Here is a 15,923-nt window from a genome sequence, read left to right as displayed (position 1 = left end):
TTGCCTTTCTAAAACCACAGCAAACCTTATGGTTTTGCCTTAGTTCTCACAGGCAGCTGGTGTATAAACATACACACAAAAGGAGATTCTCTCTTGGCGCAGCTCAACTTTCCACCTCATCAGACATCCTAGCAGTGAGCATTTTAGAAAACCTAGATTAAGTTTTCTGTGAAGAAACAGCTTGAAGAAGCACAGGGATATCAAATGTGGTCTGTTGATTGTTTAATAAACAGGTAATGTAGAGGCAGAGCTGTAAAACACACAGTAGTCTGGAAGTTCAAATGAAGACAAGTGATGGGATGGCTGTTCATTCCTGTTGCAGCATGTGGAATCTTCAGGCAACTGAATGCCAGTTAGGACAGAGCTACTGACATCCTGGCAGAGGCCAGTGGTTCAGTGGGACTGACTGGCAGAGAGCCACTGCTGCTGCTGGGGTGGCCTGAGGAGTGTCAGGAGCTTGTGAGATGGGCCTGTGCGTTTGAGAGCTGTGGAGTCAGCCTAAGGGTTGTCTTGTCTTCTGCTTGTCTTCTGCCATGGTGGTGAACATCTGTTTACTGTCAGTTGGCTTATAACGGAAACATGAACCATTGGGGTGAAAAGCTGTCATTCTGGTCTGTGTTTTGTAGCGTTTAGCGTGATCTGACTGCAGTCTGTCTGGGAGATCTCCTGCAGGGGAGCTCATTTTAGGTAGGTAATGAGTGAGTTACTGTACTTTTTTTGTGTCGATATTTAAATGGACACAGGATATCAGTTCCCAGAACAGCTGTTGCTGACTCCTGCTTTCCTGGAAGGTCAGTTCATGATCACAATTTCTTTGTCCTGCACCAGTCAGCGTTTCTTCTGTCCAGCCAACTACTCCTCATCCTGGAGGTGTCCACTGAGCTTCTCAGGGATGTCTCAGGACTCTGGCTAAGGGGGTATCCTTCTTTTTCAGTGTGTTTACCCAGTCACCTTTGTGGCAGCTCCTGTTAATCTTTAAGTGCCTCTCATAAAAGAGGGTTTCAGTTCCCCGATAACCCTGTGGTATTACTTGCATATTCAAGTTCCTGTTATCTGTCTCTCAGAGCCAAACTTGTGTCTAATATTCTAGATGAAGCCTCACTAGCAGACTGTGTTGATTCTTCCCTGTCAGAACCAGAGATGCACCTCTTAGTGTCTCCAAGGATCGCATCTGTCTGTTAGAGCCATGTAGTGGTCTCTAATCATTTTGCTGCATGCCTTCAATCTTTCTGTCCCAATGAATGACTCACCTTCACTTTACAATGTCGATTTTGGTAGCTCCTAGATCTAAGATTGCACTTGCTCTGCTGAATTGCTGCAAATCTTAAGGTCAGGTGTCATCTTTGTGAAACCCAAATCCTCTTCTCTGCTGACAGTACTTACCTAGTTTTTGCCCTCAGCAGGTTAGTCAATACCTTTCCTCCCCCCTGCAAAACTATAATACAGTGCATAACAGCACCAGGACAAGAGCACTCTTGAATTTATAAAGAAAACAATAAAATCCCATAGTACATAGTGAAGTTATTACCACTAAGGGTCAGCAGAGTTTATATTTTGTTGCAAGTTTATGGTTTCTGGTCAACAGCATGAAGCTGGTTTAGGCAGCAGCCCTTTGGATGGCTGCAGAGCACAAACAGTATGCACCCAGGAGCGGTATTGCAGCTTTACAATGGGAAGAGCTGTAACAAGGTACATTATTTAATCAGGTTATGCTGAAAAGGACATCTTTGTCATTACTTACATGGGGACATCTAGAAGCCCATGCATGCTCTGAGACCAGGTGAGCAACTACCTTGCCATAAAGGTCACTGCCAAGTCCATGGGAACACTGGCAAACTCGAACAATCTCTTGCCTTGTGTCCCAGCAGCTGCTTTGTTCCAGGGCATCTCCCTTTGGTTTTGAATACCTAGAGCCAGCCTTAGTGCTAGTAAAAGAGCAATTTGAAAGCAGCAGAAAAACCTGATTATCACACAGGTCAGTAACAACCAGGGTGTAGTATATTGGGTATGTTATGAATTTTGTGCAACCTTCACAGTTAGACCAGTGTGGCAGAGAGCACTTGCAGAAGAATCAGAATAGGATGGTGCTAATTGAGAATGGACCATTTTGTAATGGCAACTGCATCAGCATCCCAGGTAGTGATTGTAATGTTCCTGAATCCTTTCACTAATAGAGTTTTCTTTATTTCATACAGACTATGCTGTCTATATTTCAAGTTCCTCTCATACCCTATTGACAAACTATCCTTTTGTCTTTCATGACCTTTTCATGTACTTGACTGTTGCTATGCCTCCCCTTAGCTTTTTCATCTGTAGACTAAACACCACCACCCCTTTGCATCTTTCTGCCTTAGTCTTAGTCCTTGAGCTATTTACTTATTCTTATTGCTGTCCTCTGGATTTTCTCTCATTTCTCCACATGCTTTTCAAATGCTGTCATGGCCAAAACTGAACAGAAGCCTCCAGCTGGGCCTCACTGAGACAGAGTAGTACAGCTCTGCTACCTAAGCAGCTGTTTCCCATCTTGTCTAAGGGCAGATTTCCTTACATCCTGGCAGGGGGGTTGGAACTAGATGATCTTAAGGTCCTTTCCAACCCTAACTATTCTATGATTCTATTTGTTTTATAGAAATTCTTTTGAATTTATTCCTATTTTCTATGATACTCTTAGCTGTTTGCAAAAATATATTTGCAGCTACATGTATTGCACCAACACAGTCACTGATGAAGATACTAAGTATAAATGTCCAAGGCAGAGCCCTGCTCAGTTTTTCCCCCTGTGCTGAGAGTGAAATAGGAATTAGTTTCCTAAGAAAGATCAGAGCCATGACTGACCTTTCTGATTTTGAAGAACATGAAGCTACTTGATGCTATTCCATCCATGGTGTACTTTTTCCTGCCAGTGGTGTAAAACATCACAGAAACATCACATCTCCATATATATCATTATGTCAGATGCTTAGGTTAATTTTTATTTAGTACTCTGTGATGTATTGATTATAAATAAAAACTATTACATTGCAGTTAGACATCAAAAAGCAACTTATGATGGCAAAATCAGTTAAGCAAAAAAGTATGAATAGCTCCATGAAAGCTTAATTCAGTCCCCTGTCCTTATGCAGCATGACAGGCTTTAATTACAAGGTCATGCACCACTTTTCTAGAGGACTTTACACATGGACTGTTTACTCATTCACATGGAATATTTACTCATACACATGGAATATTTACTCATTCAATACACTGAAAAGTGTATTTTATATATCTGTGAAGTCTTTCCTTTATTTGCTGTGCAACATGGGAATGTAGTACAGAATGGGGACTTGTTCATCCCCTGGGTTCTTGAGGAGAGCTGATAGATGAATATTTGCATGCTCTGCAATGTCATTTTTTACAGAATAAAGACAAGAGTCAAGAATGTCAGCAGACAACTAACTTAGAGTATCCAGCTAGAAACATCACGGGCCACTTAGCATGCTACGCTGTGGGCAGTGTTCCTATTGTATGCATCTGTAGAGACTGAATGGTCAACACTCGGGCCAAAGGATGGCAAGTGTTTGGAACCAGAGCCCAGCAAGCACCCATCATGCAGCTATGAGCTGCCAGGATTCACACAGGGATCCTATGGGAGCTGTAGGGCAGGGGCTGCCGTGGTGTCGAGCTCTGTCACCCTTCAGCTGCATTTGTTGTAAACCCATCTTTTGTTCCTTCTCATTCCTCAGACACTCCTCATTCACATATTCCAAGCTCTCCATGACTGAGGATGGGGTCCTACAGGTAACAGCTTTTCTTGCCCTGCAATCCTGGCCAGCTCCACAGGCAGTGCTCCAAAGTCCTCTTTCTCCAACTAATAAGAGGGGTACTTACAGGGGGAAAATGATACATGAGCACAGTGTATACCATCCCTTTTCAATTATTCAACATAAATAGGGCATTTAATGAAAAAATTTAATGAAGAAACCTCCAAAGCACGTGTCCTAACTTTGGACTTGTATATTTGGGTCATGGGCAAATGTTCAGATGTACAGCAGAAGCTGAACCAGTGACCACCTTTTTATCTCAAGACTCCGAAAGGTTCTAGTTCCTCTATGATTTAGAGCAGTGAAGACAACAAAGAATTGTTTTAACATGGACTACAGAAAAAATGTTACTCCTATCTATGTTTTCGAGCATTTGGAAGTCTTTTTCTTCCCCACTTGGGACAAAATACTTCAGTACTAACAACAGATTATGAGCAATTGAAAATAAAGGTCACTGACACTATTGGAAACTATTAATGTATTGCAATCAGTGTGACCTACAGTCTGTTATATTAATTAGTGGGCAGCAAGTTGATTTTCCAGCTAGATCTGTTAGGGTTTTATGAAAAGCACCTGAGATTGGACTAGCGTAACTAGAGAGAACATGCTGCACAAGCAGGAGGGTGTAAGGACCGGTGAAGCAGGAAGAACTAGCCGAGGGACAGGAAGTGAGGCCATAAAGAAAAGGGGTCGAAGCAATAACTGCTGCAAAAACATTGTCTGAGAAAGCCGAAAGAATTGTGTGGGTTGAGGTTTATTCCAGGTGATGTCTGTCAGCTTGCCATAAGCAGGGCAGTGCTGCATCTGGAAAGGTGGGGCCTGTAAGCAGTTGCAATCAGTTAATTTTCCTCACAACCTCCTAAAATGTGAAAGATGCCAGTTCCATTTCTCAACCCCTACACAGAGCAAACCAGGTGTACCTAAGGAGTTGGAAGTGGATGTTCTGAGGTAGTAGTGAGGTGACGTAATGAAGTAAACAGATGAATTTGTGTAACTGAAGCATAGTCTGGGAGAAATGTTTTGTACAGAAAATGAAGGATGGGAGACGTGGCTATCCCAGAAATGCTGGATTATGAAGGAGGTTTCTCAAGCAAGGAGAAGATTTTCACTAAGTGGATTGTGCCTTATGTCATCTCCTCGGCTGATTCTTTGTGTTCATACAGAGGATTGCTCCACAGAGTTTTCTGCCATCCTGTAAAATGCCTGTTGCAAAAAGCCCTTTCGTAGAAGGAGGATGTCCCAGTTATTACTAGCCTTTTGGTTTTTTTCAGTTTGTGAATCCCTTGCAAGGATAGTTGCCATGTTTTTTGGACTCAACCAACCCAGATACAAATATACAGAAGAGGAATACAACAGGACACAGAACCAGCTAAATAAGATCTGTATCTTGCTTAGGAGAATGGGGAGGATGTCCTTCATCAAGCTTTATTTAAATTCTGCTATTATGCTTTATGCCACAGAGGATGTTAAAAGCTGATTTCAGCCCTGAAAAATCTACCAAATGGACCCAAATTTGGATCTGTAAATACTTCATTTACTGTTTTACTTAAAGCTATTTGAAAGCTTTAGTAAAGCTTCGTGTATGATTGTTAGTTTATGTGTCCTATTACACACACCAGTCCTCCTGGACTGTGCATTGTGAAGTTGCCACATTTAAGCTGGATTTTGACTGTAAATGATATTTGAAAGTGAACAACCAAGAAGTCAAGACAACCTTAGGAGTTTTACTCCCCAAACTGATGAGGGGGAGGTGCATGGCAAAAGCGATGTGGGTGCATGGCCAGATTGGTGACTTCTGTCAGTTCAGTAGCAGAACCAGCAATCAATGTTGGTCTAGGCTTATACTTAAAAGGTGTTTTTCTGTCACCAACTCACTGAAGGTCTCTAAAGTGCATTGCTCTGTTGCAGCACTCCTGGTTTTATTAGTGTTGTTGGCTGTTGGGCGATCCAGCTGAACAGTGTAATGTAACTCCAATCATCCCTTACTAATTCCTGCCAAGAAGAAAATAATCTGCCCTGCTTTGTTATGCAGAAAGACTGGTTATAGATGGAGGTGACAATGGTTATTATACTGGACATTTAGCCGATGAAAGGTGTGCCCTTGAGGAAACCCTGCAGAGATATCAACCAGGTGAAATTTGTAACTAAGGACAAATGAAAACTGTGGGGAAGTTGAGTTTTTCTAGTAATAAAACTCTACAGAAAAGATGGGATTTGTTTAAATGTGAGGCTAGAACACTGCAAACTCGTTTTAAGTTCACTTCGCATTGCTGAGGGATGCCTATAAGTGAAGGGACCACAAAAGTTGTTGAAACTGTCTAAACTTGTATTTCAAGATCTAATTAGTTAGTTTTACGCAGAATTTTAACTTTAGGGATTAATCAGGCATGAGCTCTTGCAATTTAGGCACAACACAACTTCCCTGAAGGCCTGAAGTACCAGCTTGTGCCAGTTTGTTCTTTAAAGTGACTTTAAGAAGGGATACATAAAAATGGTAGTGCAGCCCTGGCAGCATATTCCGAGCTCTTCTACTTGATTCTTGCTCATCAAATGCTATTTTTACTTCTCTTTAACAGTCTTAAATTTGATTTTTTTTAATGCATAAACCTATTTAATAGCATTTTGTCATGTTTGCATAGGGGAGGGAGCAAGAGAGGAAAAGGATAGCACAGGAGGCTTTGCAGTTGGGACCCTGCTTGAAAGATGAGCCAGAGGTGAATGCAGCTCACCCGTCCAGCTCTAACACTGACTTCTCATAGCTTTCTGCTGCTACAGCAAAACTGTTCCATTTCTAAAACATAACAGCAGATTTACGGATGGTGTTTCCACACTGTTGCTTTTCAGGATTTATTTGAACTGTGTTTTGTGGCTTCTGGTATTGCAAATATCTTGTTATTACTTCACCACATAAGCTACAGCCATAAATCAGCCGTATGTGATGGAGCCTCTATGCTCAAGGTAACTAGAAACACTGGGACAACTATGATTTTTTAAGTGCTCCTAACAGAAGATAACCTAAATTAGTTGACTTTTATCCAACACGTTTAACTGTGTTGTCTTCAGGACCATGGAGATGGTGGAGAGACCTCCGAGAGAAATGACATGGACTCTTATAGTTTAAAAAGCTACCTTAGGGAGTTGAAGACAGATCAGTTAAGGATACAGTGGGTTTCTCCCAAAGTGCTTTTGCAAATGTTAATGAAGTTTCAGATTGTGATCCAAAATACCTCAACTACTAAATAGTGAATGTTGCTGTTCCAATATATCTCTGATTAAAGTAATTTAAGGCTATGAATGAACTGCTGCCAGGCCACGGTGTAACACATCTCCTCCCTTTGCCCAGCACAGCAGGATTTTAATGCTCACTGGAGAATAAGAAACAAAATCACTGAAGAGAAAAAGGAGTTTTGTGAGGAAGAACATGGCCTTTAACGCATCTTCTGCTTTATTTGAGCTAAGGAGATAGTTGGAGCTTCTGTCGTCTGGTTCCCATTTAACTGAAGCTCTCATTTTCTGATGGATCTGTTATTAGCTGGTCACTTCTGAATATGGAAAACTTACTGCTTGGGGAAGAATTATAGCGGAATATCCTGGTATTTCTAAATAGTCTTGCAAAGTGTCAGTTGGTATTCATAAGAAGGTAAACTGGCTTTATAGATCAACCAAGCTAATAAAAGAAGAATCTATTTACCCTAGTTGTTACTCTGCTTCAGTAATCTCCTTATGAGGTATTGAGTATTGTCCTAAGCTACTCTTTGTTGCAATCCTTCGATTACTTGTACAAATGAAGAAAGAGAGAAGAACATCTGGAAGAACGGATTATGGAGAGTACAATGCAATGCAAGTTTTCTGGACAATACTTTTGAAGAGATGTCTAAATTATGCTTTTCCCTAAGAGTTTCATGTCAGTTGAGAAAAAGCATGTCCAAAATCTGGTTTTGCATGGGCCTGTGTGGTTTCTGGATGGCTAAATGGAACAAAGTTAGTTTTCCAGTTGCTGGGCTGTCAGTTGAAAATGCAATCAGGGCTGCTCTGTTGTGTGTGATACCCTAATTTTATTTTCCTTTTGAAAAGAAAAAGTTTAGACTGATTGAAATGGTTGAGAGCATGAGGATTTTCTACAAGAGTAATATTCCCCCCCAAAAAAGCTGTTTTCTTTCTCAACTAGTGAAAACCAACTTTCAGAAATACAATCACTGAAAGCAGATGTTTCATTCATCTACATGCAAATTGCCACTAGAAACCATGCTTGAGTCTCACAGCGAAGATTGGAAGTGACATAACCTCCAAGCAAAACTGGGAGCTCAGCCTGTTTCTGCATAACAAGTGCTGTAGGTGATTGAAAGCTGTGAATTTTCCATCACTTTCTCACAGGCTGCCGAGTGTCCCATTTCATTGGCATTTCTGTTTCTTCCTAATTTCATCACTGGAGAGTTGAATTCTTCACCTTTCAACTCCTCCTGTATAAACCTGTGGTCAGCATCAATAAATGTTCCAGCTAAGATGGCACACTCCACAGGCTTCTATGCACCGGATAAAATACCAAAACATAAATGATTTCCATTATACAAAACTGTTGTTTGATGAGAATTCTGCTGCCTATTAAGCCCCAGGATTTGATAAACTAATGCTGTGGTGAAAGCAGTGAAATTTATTCCCATGAGTCATTCTCTTGTCTGTTTTCCTTGGTTTTTGAAATTTGACTTCAGAATCATATGCCTACTGGAGAGACAACTTATAGCTGTGATGTTCTTTGTTCACCTTCTGAATTATGTCTTTAAGTGAGGGCTCTGATCTTTTTCTTTCAGCTATGGCCAATGCTGATAACACTGTCTAGGGGAGAATACTGGATCAATCATTTCTATCACCAGTTTTGGTGTTTCACCACAAGGCAGAAAATGCCCACACCGTCCCTTTGCTTGCAGAGCTGCTCTTACTTGTATTTTGTCACCCATGAACAATCATGAGTCTATGCAAACTACTGATGATAAGTATCGAGTAAGCCCATGGGGGCACACCCTAACGGCTTCTCTCTGTCACCCCAGGGCTAGGGTTAGGGTAAGGGGTTAGGGGTTAGGAGTTAGGGTTAGGGGTTAGGGTTAGGTTAGGGTTAGGGCTAGAGTTAGGGTTAGGGTTAGGGTTAGTGTCAGGGTCAGGGTCAGGATCAGGGTCAGGGTTAGGCTTAGGGTTAGTAGGGTTAGGGTTAGTGTTAGGGTTAGAGTTAGGGTTAGGGTTAGTAAGGTTAGGCTTAGGGTTATGTTTAGGGTTTAGGGTTAGGGTTAGGGTTTAGTGTTTAGGGTTATGGTTAGGGTTAGGGATTAGGGTTAGGGTTAGGGTTTAGGGTTTAGGGTTAGGGTTTGGGTTACATTTAGGGGTTAGGTTTAGGGTTAGGGTTAGGGTTAGGGTTATGTTTAGGTTAGGATTATCGTTAGGGTTGGGTTAGGGTTCGGGTTAGGGTTAGGGGTTAGGGTTGGGTTAGGGTTAGGTTTTGGGGTTAGGGTTAGGCTTAGGGTTAGAGTTAGGTTAGGCTTAGGGTTAGGGTTAGGCTTATGGTTAGTAGGGTTAGGGTTAGGGTTAGTGTTAGGGTTACGCGTTAGGGGTTAGGGTTAGGGGTTAGGGTTAGGCTTAGGGTTAGGGTTAGTTTAGGCTTAGGGTTAGGGTTAGGCTTATGGTTAGTAGGGTTAGGGTTGGCGTTAGTGTTAGGGTTATGGGTTAGGGGTTAGGGTTAGGGTTAGTAGAGGGTTAGGGTTAGCGTTATGGTTGGGTTAGGGTTAGGGTTAGGTTAGGGTTACGGTTGGGGTTTAGGGTTAGGGTTAGTGTTAGGGGTTAGGGTTACGGTAGGGTTAGGTTTAGGGTTAGGGTTAGGGTTTAGGGTTAGGGTTAGGGTTAGGGGTTAGGGTTAGGGTAGGGTTAGGTTTAGTTTTAGGGGTTAGGGTCAATGTTAGGGTTAGGGGTTGGGGTTAGGGGTTAGGGTTAGGGTTAGTATAGGGTAGGGTTTGGGTTGGGGTTAGGGTTAGTGTTAAGGTTATGTTAGGGTTAGGGGTAGCATTCGGCGTTAGGATTAGGATTAGGGTTAGGGTTAGGTTTAGGGTTAGGTTTATTAGGGTAATGTTAGGGTTAGGTTAGTGTTACGGTTAGGGTTTAGGGTTAGGGTTAAGGTTAGGTTTAGGGTTAGGGTTTAGGGTTAGGATTAGGGATAGTAGAGAGTTAGGGTTAGGGTTGGGGTTAGTAGAACTAGGGTTAGGTTTAGGGTTAGGGTTAAGAGGTTTAGGGTTAGGGTTAGGGTTACGGTTAGGATTTAAGATTATGGGTTAGGGTTAAGATTATGTTTAGGGTTGGTAGGTTTAGGGTTAAGGTTAGGGTTAGTAGGGTTAAGGTTAGGGTTAGTAGGGTTAGGGTTATGGTTAGGGTTAGAGTTAGGGGTTAGGGTTAGGGTTAGTAGAACTAGGGTTAGGTTTAGGGTTAGGGTTAGGGTTAATTGTGTTAGGGTTAGGATTAGAGTTAGGGGTAGTGTTAGGTTTATGGGTTAGGGTTAGGGTTTGTAGGTTTAGGGTTAGGGTTATGTTTAGGGTTAGGGGTAGTAGGGTTAGGGTTAGGGTTAGTAGGGTTAGGGCTAGGGTGAGGGTTAGGGTTAGGGTTACAGTTAGGGGTTAGGATTAGTAGAGCTTTATGGTTATGGTTTGGATTAGGTGTTAGGGTTAGGGTTTGGGTTAGTAGAGCTTTAGAGTTAGGGTTAGGGTCAGGGTTAGGGTTAGGTTTAGGTTTATGTTTAGGGTTAGTCGAGCTTTAGGGTTAGGTTTAGGGGGTTGGGGTTAGGGTTAGTAGGGTTTTTTTTAGGGTTAGGGTTAGTAGGGTTAGGGTTGGTAGGGTTAGGGTTAGTGGATGGTTAGGGTTAGGGGTTAGGGTTATGGTTAGGGTTAGGGGTTAGGGTTAGGGTAATGGTTAGGGTTTGGGTTAGTAGGGTTAGTGTTAGTGTTAGGGGTTAGGGTTAGTGTAGGGGTTAGGGTTAGGGTAGGGGTTAGGGTTAGTAGGGTTAGGGTTAGGGTTAGGGTTAGGTTGCAATGTAGGCAGCTGATCCCTTGTAGCCAATGCCTCTGGTGCCTGGTTTTTTGTGTCACAGGTTCTATATGTGCCTCAAAAAGAGGCTACTGAGATATGATCTGTCTACCTCATTCCTGTGTTCCATCAGTTCCAAGTCTAGATCAAGTCCTGTTTTGCCAGATGCTGCAAAACTATGAAATAAAAGGTGTTTTTTAACAGCAAGGAACTACTTTTACTTCACGAAGGGTGATAGAAAGTTGTACGCTCCTTAACGGGCAGTACTCATGCCTGTATATGAGGTGGGAAGGACAAACCAGCTGTGAAACAGAGAGCTGTGTCTTCAGTACCACATGGTTTCCCCAAACCCCCAAGGTCAAACCCCCCCTGACCATCTGGCTTTGGACTCAGGCAGTCTTCTGCATCGTGAGGGATGACAGGTAGTTTCCAGCACTTCCCCTCCCTGCGGAAAGACACATATTTCCTAGTTGTTGACAAAAAAGAAAGAAAAAGAAATTCTGGTTCCTATCTATGTCCTTGTTCAACATTTAAAACATCTCTTCTGAAGAAGAGCTAGCTGTTTTTTTATCAAACCTGCAATGAGGGGCTCTACGGTGACATTAGAAGAAGTCTGTGCTAAATGCTTTGACAAAAACCATTTATGCTCTGAAATGAAATCTTATTTACTGTGGTGTTATTACAGTGATAAATAAACAGGCAAACTCAGAAGCGCTGGTAGGATGTGGGCGGGTGAAAAAATGAGCTTTGATGCTAATGTCAGTCAATGCCAATTCCTATCCTTTGAAGCAAGTGTGATAAACACAGCTGCCAGAAGTGTGAGCTGAAATTGCTCTAATTAAATTAAAATTTCCCTGGAATGAAAGCAGCTGAGCAGCTTGCTTTGTTCCCTTTTGAGATGGACTAATTCAGAGAATAGTGACTTTCCAATTTCCATGACCAGGTAAGGAGGATAAAGTTTGTTAAATGTCGAAGCACCTGAGTACATACAAAGCCATTGCATAAAATTCAGTATCCATATTCGTTTTATTGCATTTGCTGCTCAGTATTTGTATGTTAAATTAGAATCTCAGATCATCAAGGGGGAATTATTTGTACTAGCACTAAACACTTTCTTCACAGTAATATAGGGAGATTTTAGAAGACACTCATGTTTGTCTCTTAAGTTTACTACTTTGAAGTAGTAACAGACAGACAAGGGTGTTTCGATGGTTATAAGCTATTTAATTGCGGATCGTGGACTGGGAATGAGAATAAGAACTAGAAGTTACTGCAAAGACAGGCATCAAGGGAGAAAAGATAAGAAACTGAAGGCAGATTTTCTCTGGATAATCCCCCATTTTTGGTCTCTTGTTTCAAAAGTGACCTTGCTCCTTTTTGTAGTTGGACTGAACGATCTGTTGCTCCAAGCCTTGCAGTTTTACTTTGCAAGTGGAACTTCGACTGGACTCTGACCTGGATGGCTTCTGCTTTTGGGCAGAGTGAAAACGAAGCAAGGTGATAAATTATTTCAGTACTATTAAAAAACTTATTTATTTTTTGGTGACCCCTACTTTCTGAGGCAATCTAATTAGTTGCAGGGAACAACATATCCAGAAGTAAATCACTGAGAGATATATATATGTATATGTTTCATTTGTGAGTGATGTTGATTTCAATGTTGCCCCAGCATCGTGGGCAACAGGTTCTAGTGTGAGGCATCCCTGACCATGGCAGAGGGTTGGAACGGGATGATTTTAAGGTGCTTTCAAACCGAAAGTATTCTATGATTCTATAACATGAGAGATCTGTGTTGGAATTTAATGCTATAAAATGAAAATATGAACTGCTGTATATCTAGGGGTTTTTTTATAAAGAACTATTGTATTAACAAATATACTTTCTATCAGTGTCATCTATCAATTCCAAAAGGTGTTAATTATGCCCTTTCCAACCCTAACTATTCTATGATTCTATATCGAATCGACCTGATGGCGAAGAATTCCATCAGTTACAGCATCTCTTCCACCCGAGAGCACTAGATGGCACTGGAAGACAGGAGCTGTGGCGTGGCTACGCAGGGACTTTACATTTCTGGTGGTGATATGTATGTACATGATACATAAATGATATACGAAGATGTATTTTGTGGGAAAAAAACACCAGGAAGTTTCACAGGAATTACAGAATCTATATTACATGACTCAGTAGTTGCTTGAGCCTATAGAAGAAATCGGCACAATTAGAAATGAGGTGGCAGAACATGATATAAAGCAACAAGGCCTGGCGGCAAAGTCCCTCTGCAGCCAGAGGGGCTGGAGCTTCTCCTCTAACGCTTGCTTATGCTGCTTTGTAGAAGGGAAACCTCCTACAAAGTTCATGTGCTCTTTCCCATTCACCACTGTGCTCCCAGAGCGTGTCTCTAGTGCCAGACTTGGCGGAGTTAAAAACATCAACTTCACAGCACTTCATGCTCTGATCCTACCCCTGCCTGACCAAACGCAAACTCCTGTGCTGATACAGGAGACATGCCACTAGCATTTAGGATGAGGTCTGAGCCAGAACTCAAGATTAAAGCAAGCCTTTAATAAAAACCATGCCAAGTGAACCCTAGAGGAAGAACGAGGAGGAAGGGGGGGGGCTGGTCTCTGACTCAGGCTGCAGGCTCTGACTTTCAAACTATCAATAGCCTGACTTGTCAGTGTTTCATGTGCTACAGAGCGAATTACCCTTGCAATGGTATGACAGTGTGACAGTTTGGCTTGTGAAAGGGATCACTGCAGATTACCCAGTGTTTTATTCTAGTTTTTAAAGTTGTACTTTTATCCTAACAGCAAAAGCAAGTGCTCAAAGGTGAGGAAATCACATCTCTGAGTAACAACACAACCATATTTCTGCCCATTCTGTGCACTAATGAGGCACAGGTCCTTTGGGACAAGATGGTATACAGTCATGTAATTAAAAGCTAAAGCATATGACGCAGTTATGGCCGTAGCAAGGTTTTCCTAGAATTTCAGCACTGGATTTACCCACCCAGATATAATTTTTTGTATATGTAATTTTATATACAATATTAACATTTCTTTTTATGATCAAGGTTGCCCTGGCTGCTGGAACCATGGGGAGGCAGAGGACCCAAACTGGGCTGCCATTATGCTGCTCTCCTTCCACCATGCTCCCTGTCTCACTGTGGTGCCACAGATCCTCTATGGCCACCTCAAGCTACAGGACGGCTGCTGAGTGAGCCATGTGGAGTTTACTTAATTCTTCCAGGTAAAAACCCCACATATTTTCCACTGGTAGCATTACGCCCATTCCACTTTTCCGTACTGTAATTTTCTCACACAAGAGAATCATTTCAACCCCAGATACGACTTTTCCTCTGTTTAGATACCTTTGAAACTGTGTGTTTGGGCTGCCGTTCTTCGGTGAGTTTTAGACAACCTCCATTCGCAGCACCTCCGGAGCATACTGGTACACAGCCCAGGGATGAACCCTGCCCCGGGGAGGACAAGGACTGACAGGGACAAACCCGCGGAGTCCCGCGGCCGCGCCACGCTCAAGATGGCGGAAGTCAGGCGCCGCTCGCCGCACTCAAGATGGCTTCTCTCCCCGCCTCACGCTCCCCGCCCTCCCGGCGGTGACTTCCGGAGGGAGAGGGCGTCCGTCCCATGGTAACTGCGCCACGGTGGAGACGCCGCCGTCGCGGGGGCTGCTCGCTTCCTGCCGCCACCCGGGCCACAACAACGGGCAGCCGCCTCCGGGGCCGCGCCGCCGGCAGCAGCCGTCAGGTACGCACCGCCGGGCGGGACAGCGGCTTTCCACGCCCGCCCCAAGTCGTGAGGTGAGAGGAGCCCGCCGGGGCGGTCTCTCCGCGCTCCGCCGCTGAGGTGTGCGGCCCCCGCGGCGGGAGGGCGGTACCGGCCGCGTCAGCCGCAGCCGGCTCCGGCGGGCAGCCGGGCCCCTCAGCACAGCGGGCTGTCCTCCCGCCTCTCCCCCGCCGGGCTCACGCCGGGACTGCTCCTCGCCGCCTGCAGCCCCACAGGGCAGGTGGGGCCCCCTCCCTCCTGCGCTTTGGAGCAGGTCGGGGAGGAGGTGGCTGTGGCATAGGAGAGAAATCCCGTCGTCTCGGGTAGCGCTCCCGAGGGTGCGGACCCGCGGGATTCTGGCGTCCTCTCCGCGGTGGAGGGATGAGCTCTCGTTGGGGCGGAGATGTGCGGCCGGTCACGGTGCCTCTCAGCCGCTGGGCAGCCGGCGATGCCCGTGTGTCCTCTGAGCTTTGTTTTAAAACATTATGTAAAATACGTAAAAAAATAATTATTTACCTCCACTTTTGATTTTTGTGTTTATCTCAGTGGGAGCTGGGGCCTTTTTTTGTTTGTTTCTTACAAAAGGTGTTCAGATACTCAACTTTTTTAGTTCTGAATCATGACCAGCCTTTCGTTGGCTTTTGGTCTTTGTTCAGGAATACACTGCTTGTAGTTGCCTAGTTTAACTGTTAAGAGCAAAGATTGTGAGAACATAAGGCTCACAGGCAGTCGTACTTGTGGCACCCTTTGTCTCAACAAATTAAGGTATGGTTAACTCCCGACTTCTGTCTGCACAAGCCAGTACTCTGATAGCTGCTGAAGCCTTGCTTCCAGTGATGATGGGCAAGCACTGGAGGTGCATTGGTGAGACCCTTAAGGCAGAGGTCTGTCCAGAGGTATGTCTGTGATGAGTAGTGTACAAACTTTTAGTTTCTGGATTCAGTGCAAATAACCAGTTCCTGTGTTTCTAGTGATGGCATCTGCAGCCTTGCAGCCACTTGTCACTGTGCCTGCTTCCAGACCCCCTGTGAAGGATAGCTCACCTGGTGGTCTCTTCCCATCCTTTTCCCAGTAGAAGAGGAGAGGGTATTAGTAGTTTAATTGGAAACACTTCTGTGAGGAAGGCAGTAGGGCACTCCGTCTGTGTTCTCAGCTTCTGGATAAGAGTGAAAAACAGGGTTTTGCAGAATGGTTGGTAGTTCATGTTGTATGTCAGCAAATGAGAGCCAGCTCTTTTCAAGGGAGGGATGAAAACCTGTAGTTAGTCAAAGTGTGTCTG

General features: G+C 43.7%; 1 protein-coding gene across 2 annotated transcripts in view; it reads left to right on the top strand.

Annotated features, from left to right (window-relative positions):
* The first annotated feature begins 14,494 nt into the window (after nt 1–14,494).
* The window catches only part of DISP1 (dispatched RND transporter family member 1), an 86,757-nt gene continuing 85,328 nt past the window's right edge, over nt 14,495–15,923 (top strand). The window contains exon 1 of one of the 2 annotated variants that reach the window (XM_061364941.1): nt 14,495–14,626. The gene's annotated coding sequence lies outside the window, so the exon portion shown is untranslated. Of the gene's footprint in view, nt 14,627–14,661; nt 14,680–15,923 lie in introns of those variants that run through there. The other variant, XM_061364913.1, reaches the window with a different exon arrangement.

The sequence above is a fragment of the Neopsephotus bourkii genome, unplaced genomic scaffold (assembly GCF_033783945.1).
Source record: "Neopsephotus bourkii isolate Nb327-2 ecotype Australia unplaced genomic scaffold, CSIRO-AGI_Nbou_v1 NB_114, whole genome shotgun sequence".
NCBI lineage: Eukaryota > Metazoa > Chordata > Aves > Psittaciformes > Psittacidae > Neopsephotus > Neopsephotus bourkii.
The sequence above is the reverse complement of the archived record's forward strand: the minus strand, read 5'-3'. Positions and strand labels throughout refer to the sequence as shown.